Here is a 7,783-nt window from a genome sequence, read left to right as displayed (position 1 = left end):
AGGTTTGAAAAATAATTCAAAGTCCATTAAAATTCGAATTTGAGCAAAAATGCTATAGGGTACCGATACCCCCTGCAGGGGTATCCATACCCCCTGAAGGCTCAAATTCTAGATTGCTCGAAGGGTATCTATACCCCCCAGGGGTATCCATACCCCGAGTATCGATACCCCCCCAGGGGTATCTATACCCCCTGGCTGCAACGGCTAGTTTAATTTGAATTTTATGAAGGAGTACCGATACCCTATGAAGGGGTACCGATACCCCCTATCATAGGCAGCCGTTTTGAGTAGAAAAATTATCCCCAAACGGCTCCAAAACATCCCCAACGGCTATATACAACATCAAACACATTCCAAGCTATAAATACAAGCTAAAGACACTTGAAGAAGTAAGAGAACAACTATCCAAGCAATCAAACACAAGAGAAGAGTTTTTCAATCTTATTTCATCTTTCTCTTGTAAATATTTTGTTCTTGTGAGCTCAATCTTGTAAACACCTACCTTAGAGACGTTTTCTTGTTTACATTTTTTATCCTTTTGTAAAGGGGAAAGGTTCTAGCTTATCTCGTGTAAAAGCTAGGGAAAGGTTCTAGTTTGGCCCGGAAAAACTACGGAGTTGTAAGGTTATCTCTTTGTCCTCAAAAGAAAGAACAAATTAGTGAATTTGTTGGAAAATCCTTGGTGAGGAGCTAAGGTAGTGGACGTAGACTTTGGTTGAGAAAGTCGAACCACTCTAAATCACTGTGTAATTTTCTATCTTTTAATCTCCTTACTCCTTAAACTCAAAAACCATTCCGACCCCTCTTTGCAAACCGTTCCGATTATCAATTCGAGATTCCGAAAATCCTAACACTTTCATTTCCGCTAACTCAAAATTAAAGCCTAAACAACCTTAAAGCAACCCAATCGGCGTAGATCTAGGATTAAAGTTTCGATGTTTACTTTTTTCTTACGAAACTCCTTCATTTTTTGACGTTCGTTACTCCTCTCAAAAGCTTCTATGCGTCCCTGGTGACCTTTGATGGAAATTTTTCATTTTTTTTCTTACAATATTCGAATGTCTCTTGCTTTGTTTTTGCTTTTTGTTTTTCTCCTTTTTGTTCTGTGTTGCTTCGATTGGTTTTTAATGTATATATAGCCCCTCGTCGGGGCTATTTTCCCTTTAAATCAGTGATGGTGCAGTCCCCATTTTGTTGGAATTTTTTGTTCGTTTTTGCACGTTTGGAACCCGTCGCTCCTTTGTTGATCTTGTCGCCAAAAATAGGGGAGTATATCTCCCTTTCTACTCCGATTTTGTTTAACGTATATTGGGATTGTTTGTTGTTTTGTTGATTTCATCACCGAAAAAATGGGGGAGGGTATCTTCTTTCTGCTCAGATTTTGTGGGTTTCCAGTTTCAGAAGCTAAAAATCTCGATCGGTTCTCAAACCCTGCTGGTGTGTGGTCTCCACGCGCGCTGCCACAAGCTGTTTGATCTCCCTGTGTGGTGCCTTTGACATTTTAGGGTTTATAAGACCCTAACCCTCTATTGGGTCAGGCAGAAGGGCTTAGGCTTACTGGGCTGGACTAGGCCTACCCCTAATCGGGCTTGCTTGTTGGGTCAGACATGCTTGCTCTGTTGGGCTTCACTCTGGACCGATTGGACTTGGACCTTTGACTCGGATTTTGACCTTATTGGACCTGGATTTGAACATTGTTGGTCCTATAAAAATAAAACGTTAAAAATCATATAATATATAATACTATACTATGATATGATATGATATGATATGATATGATATGATATGATATGATATGATATGATATGATATGATATGATATGATATGATATGATATGATATATATGATATGATATGATATGATATATATGATATATTGATATATATGATATGATATGATATGATATATATGAATATATGATATGATATGATTATATGATATGATATGATATGATATGATATGATATGATATCATAATCATATCATATCATATCATATCATATAAATATAATAATATACTTTATAATATATAATATATACTACTATAATATATGTATATTAAATAATATCATATACTATATGTATATATACTAATATTGTATAATAGATACTATATCGGACAAAAATAGGTGTCTACAACCATAACATTATAAATATTTACAATTAAATTAAAATAGAAGTTCTAACAACTCAACTCGAATTTTATAAATTCGAATCAACTTTAAAAAATTTAAATAAAATGTATCTTATAAAATAAGACTCATTAACTCGAACGGTTAACTTTACACTCACCAATGTAAGTCATCTTCGGTTATCTATTAAGTTCTCGTAAGCCCAAACAACTACATTTATGGTAAGGAAACCTCCACACCGATTAATGTTGTCCACATACCAAAATATAGGAGATCTTGAAGGTATTATTTGGAAGGTAAAATCTTGATAGTTAAGATTGGGATCGGAATATTGGGTGAAAGAATCCTTAAACATATATCGTTTTCCTTTCATCTTTTATGTTATTCTCAAATTGATACGAATATTTTTTTTATCTTAAACTTTAAGGCAAAAACTCGTCTCCAATCCAAATTGATATAAACTTTTTAAATTTTTTTCGTTAAAATAGAGAATTTATTAATATATATATATATATATATATATATATATATGGGTCGAATTGATATTTTTTATCTTAAATGCAACTTCTCTCGTTCACAAAACTTGCTCGACTTATTTTGAATCCAAATTTCAAAAAAAACAAAATCATTCGAATGAGTTAGAACCTGTCAGATTTAAATAATTTTATCAACCTATCCATAAATGTTAATGAGAATAAATTAAATTAAAATATGCTCTAAGTACTCTATCTTTTGTACATTTGAAATTTAATATCTTTACCTTTAAAATTTAAAAAAATTAAGTTCAACATTTAATATAGTAATGTTTTTATATCCATTATAATGTTAATTTTTTATATAAATGTCAAATTATTGTTTTATTTATTTTGAAAATGTTACATCAAGAAATTTAATAATAAAATAATAATATTAATAATTAAATTATTTTTTAAAAAAAAACTATATTCATGAAAATATAATAATAAATATAATATTAATAATTAAATTATTTTTTTAAAAAAAACTATATTCATGAAAATATAAGTAAATGATTGAATTCTTTTTTTTTATTAATTTGGGTACGTAGAAAGTAATATTTGTTCAAATAACACTTTTAAAATTTTGACATTGAATTCTTTTTTTAATAGAAAAATTAATTTTATTAAAAATAATAAATATCTTAAATTACAATGAAGATTTACGAACGTAATTATAAATTAAGATCATGTTAAATTATAATATATGAAGTACAAGCCCCGGAAGTATAGTGTAACCGTTAAAATAATAACTTTTTCCATACTATCAAGCCCTGTTCTTCAAATCTTCTTCATTTATTTCCAAGTGGCATTTTTTATTTTTTAATTGTGAGTCGTGACCCAATTAATACATTTCTTGTAAAAAAAATAGTCCATTTCTAAAACTAAAACTCCAAAAATATTGTCTGCAAAATCAGTTGAGACTCAACGAGAGAATAGGTTCACAGATTGAGTCCAACCATAAGTTTATGATTTCATCTTCTCAGAACAATCCCCCAGAGGAATAATGGACATTGCAGCACAAGCTTCAAACAAAAAACAAACACAATCTCTGTTCTAAAACCCAGAAAAGGCAACAACAGACAACAATTCTGCTCCTTCCCAAATCCAAGGTTTCATTTCTCTTTCATTGTTTTGATAACCAACCATTTGTGACTTGTTAAAACTTGTAATGACAAAAACATACATTTTACTGAGAAACCACGTAAAGCTCCTGTTTTTAATTGCTAACATTGATTTATAAGCTGAAGGAATTCAGGAATTTAAGGGGGAGCATTAACTAATCCATCTTGTTCAAAATGTTTGACATGTTTGGTTTATTTTTCTTGGATGTTTTGATCAATTCCTTTTATTACATGATGCGTTTGCAGATGATTTGATCTTATGGTTTGGTTTATAGGAGGAAAAACTGAGCCAGAAAAGCTTTTTAGGGATTAACGATCATGCAACCAAGGATGTTGGGAATGGAAGAAGGTAAAGACCAGGCGTCTGTGATAAGAACAAACATCTCCAGGACACTGCCTTTGAGACTCCTCCTATTTTGTTTGTTGTTTGCGGTAATGGCGGTGGGGTTGTCGATCATCTGTATGTATTCTGCTCGGTTCTTCATTTTCCAGCAAACAGGCAATGTAACACCATCCTCTTTAAACCCATGGTTCTACGAGGCCGATACCATAGAAAGATGGATTAGGCCTCCCCCAAACTTGTGGCATTCAATAAGTGACAATGAACTACTTTGGAGAGCTTCATTTGTTCCTAAGATCAAGGAAATATCCTTTTCTAAGGGTCCCCAAGATTGCTTTCATGTTCTTAACAAAGGGACCATTGCCACTGACTCCCCTTTGGGATAAGTTTTTCAAGGGGAATCAAAGGCATTACTCTATATACGTCCACGCGTTGCCGTCGTACGTCGCCGGCTATCCGCAATCTTCTGCTTTCCATGGCAGACAAATCCCAAGCCAGGTAATTAGCAAATCAAGTTCTTTTCTTTTCGTTTTTGGTTACTTATGGGAGACTTTGATGGGGGCTGAATTGCTGGTGCGGGGGCGTTGGAAAAAATAATTGGCTAATTATTTTTTGAGATGGTGTGATCACTACAATACCAGAAAGACGCCGGAAACACAATGGGTCTTTCCCATTTTTCACGGTGTTAGAATGCCAAAATGGCCAAGACTACTAAAGGAACAAAACAGGAGTCGCACTGTGGTTGCTACATATTGTGTTCCAGGATTCTTTCGACCAGCACTTTAACAATCACATTAGATCAGAAAATAATTTTTACAAGACCCTAAATGAGCCAGTCATTTGTTTCACTACCCCACACGAGTAATTTCACCAAGGTGTTAGGCCTGATGTTGCAAGTTGTTGTCTGAAAATGCAGATGGTGGAGTGGGGAAAGATGAGTATGTGCGAGGCCGAGAGGAGACTCCTTGCGAATGCATTGCTCGATATCTCCAACGAATGGTTTGTGCTCTTGTCCGAGTCTTGCATCCCTCTGTATAATTTCAGCGTTATCTATCACTGGGAGAGGCCGCTACGATCCACGCATGGAGCCGGAGGTCGAACTGAGCCAATGGCGCAAAGGGGCTCAATGGTTCGAAGTTAATCGGAGGCTTGCGATTAACATAATTGAGGACGTCAAGTATTATTCAAAGTTCAAGGAGTTTTTGCCAGCCGGCTTGTTATGTGGACGAGCATTATTTCACCACGATGTTAACCATCCAAGTGCCTCATCTCTTGGCCAACCGGACACTTACGTGGACCGACTGGTCGAGGGGCGGCGCTCATCCGGCCACATTTGGGATGGATGATATGTCTGAAGCTTTCTTTCAGAGAATCTTTGAAGGTCAAGAATGTCTCTATAATGGCCACCCAACAACTGTTTGTTTCCTTTTTGCTAGGAAGTTTGCTCCCAGTGCTTTGGATCCTTTGTTAGAATTATCGTCCAAAGTTTTTGGATTTTGACTCAGATTTTAGTGCAAATGTTGGATAGGAACATGCATCCGCACAAGAATGTTCAATTATTTTGAAAATTTTTCATGAATTTGGAGATCCTTAGAGAATCAAATCCTGCTGACGTCCAGATATGCATTGAATATGGGCATAGACTACAAGCACCTAAAAAAAGAGTTAATTGCACCATATGTCCTTAAACTATGATCCTCATTTAAAATTAGACCCTAAACTTTTAAATATTCTAATTTCATCCTTAAACTATGCTTTCATTTTAATTTAGTCCACAAAGTTTTGAACATACCAAATTCATCCTCAAACTACAACCCGCATTATTTATTGATCCCCAATTATAATTTCAACTTTGAAGTTTTGAATGATTTAGGGGGTATTATTGGAATGTACAAAAGTTTGGGGACTAATATAGAGCAAGGGTCATAGTTTGTGGGTAAATTTGGAATGTTAAAAAGTTTATGGACCAATTTAGAATAAGAGTCGTAGTTTGGGGATAAAATTAAAATGCTCAATAGTTTAAGGATCAATTTAGAAAGCGAGTTATACTTTGGGGATGTATATTGCAATAACACAAAAAAGAAGGAAAAATCGGATTGTATTGGATTAAATAGGTTTTGACCAGGATTGGTAATCAGGGCGAGCGATTGAGCTGTGCAAATCCTGTGTATGTTGCTAATGATTAATCCATTTTTCCCTGAGTTCACAATCCAGCTTTTGGAAACACTAGAGATAGAATGTTTGATCTTGAATTGATATTTTAAGACGTGGATCTGATTTAGTTACTGTCGACACGTTCCTAAAAAAAATTTAAGGTTGTTTAGACGGATTTGGGTTCCTTTTTAAAGTCGAAAAATGTGGTTTGTGGTGTAACCCAGATCCGATATGTAAGTTAGACCCAAACTTAAATGGTCATATATCTCATTCAGAGATTTTTTTTTTATTTAAAACAACTTATAATACATTAGATATAATATAGAACAAAATATTAATAATACAAATATATCCAAAACGATAGCAAATACATATCACCAAACATAACCGAAAAACATATAGAGATATACGTTCGTACAAAATAAGTAGTTGATCTCCCCTGATGCCAAATCTGATAGCTTATGGTCTGTTGTTATCTGAAAAAGGGTAAAAAGCTACGTAATGAGCTAAAAAAAACCCAGTGTGCTCCATACAGTATAAAAAATATACAAATCAAATTTTTCAATAAAATCGGTTTATGCAACATGTTTTTATTTTTAAACATGAACACTACCCCCGTCCGTTCACATCATAAATGTGTAGGTTCCCCATAACTATACACCTAACCGCACATGCCATTTAGACCCTGAGCACAAAGCCGAGAAGTCTGCAGATAATTTTCCTTCAACAATACCTCCCAATGACAATATTAAAAATGAATGTATTCAAGTGAAAACAATGATTAATCACTTAAAACATAAAAATGTTTCATATGCAGAAATACGGAAATCTGAATTCAAAACAGTAATTTATGGTAATTCAGATGTCAGATAATCAGATCTCAGAAATCGGTATGAAATACCTTAATCTATAAATTATATCAGAATATATAGTAAATCAGATATCAAATACTTGGTATTCAGATGAATCATTTTGAAACAGTAATGTAATACTGTCAGGAAACACACCTGTAACAATCTGAGAAATCAGATAGGGAAGCCTACTACTGGGTCTGTCGATCACGCTCTACTACAGCGCTAGATCCTACGAATAAGAAAAATCCATATTGGAATCATAATATAAATAATCTAAATATTATTTAAATAATATACGGAAACCTACGGGTAATTCTCGTAGTATGCAGTCCAGGTTGATCTAACGAACGAACAACTCCGGACCTAGCTGATCCTCGCTCAGGTGAAACACGAGTACCTTCATAAAATATTTTATTGAATCAATTCCTTAACCAAATCTCAAATAAATAATCAAAATACTAAAATACTAAGCCTTTTGGGTTCACATGCTCGATTCGGGGATTTCAGATCATAATTTGGCAAAACGGACTTCGGAATCATATTCAGGACGTCGAAAAACATAAAGTATGACCTTTCGGTAATTTGAATTATTGGTCAAAATCAAAGTCAACAGGTTTGAATGACGATTTGGAGACTTTCGGGTTCGAATTTGGTGAAACGGACC

The 7,783-nt window shown here is 34.1% G+C and overlaps 1 pseudogene; it reads left to right on the top strand.

Annotated features, from left to right (window-relative positions):
• Window positions 1-4,037: 4,037 nt before the first annotated feature.
• On the top strand, window positions 4,038-5,611 carry LOC120198399 (annotated as a pseudogene).
• The last annotated feature ends 2,172 nt before the right edge of the window (window positions 5,612-7,783 follow it).

The sequence above is a fragment of the Hibiscus syriacus genome, unplaced genomic scaffold (assembly GCF_006381635.1).
Source record: "Hibiscus syriacus cultivar Baekdansim isolate YM2019G1 unplaced genomic scaffold, ASM638163v2 tig00000340_pilon, whole genome shotgun sequence".
NCBI classification, from domain to species: domain Eukaryota; kingdom Viridiplantae; phylum Streptophyta; class Magnoliopsida; order Malvales; family Malvaceae; genus Hibiscus; species Hibiscus syriacus.
This window is presented reverse-complemented; position numbering and strand designations above follow the sequence as displayed.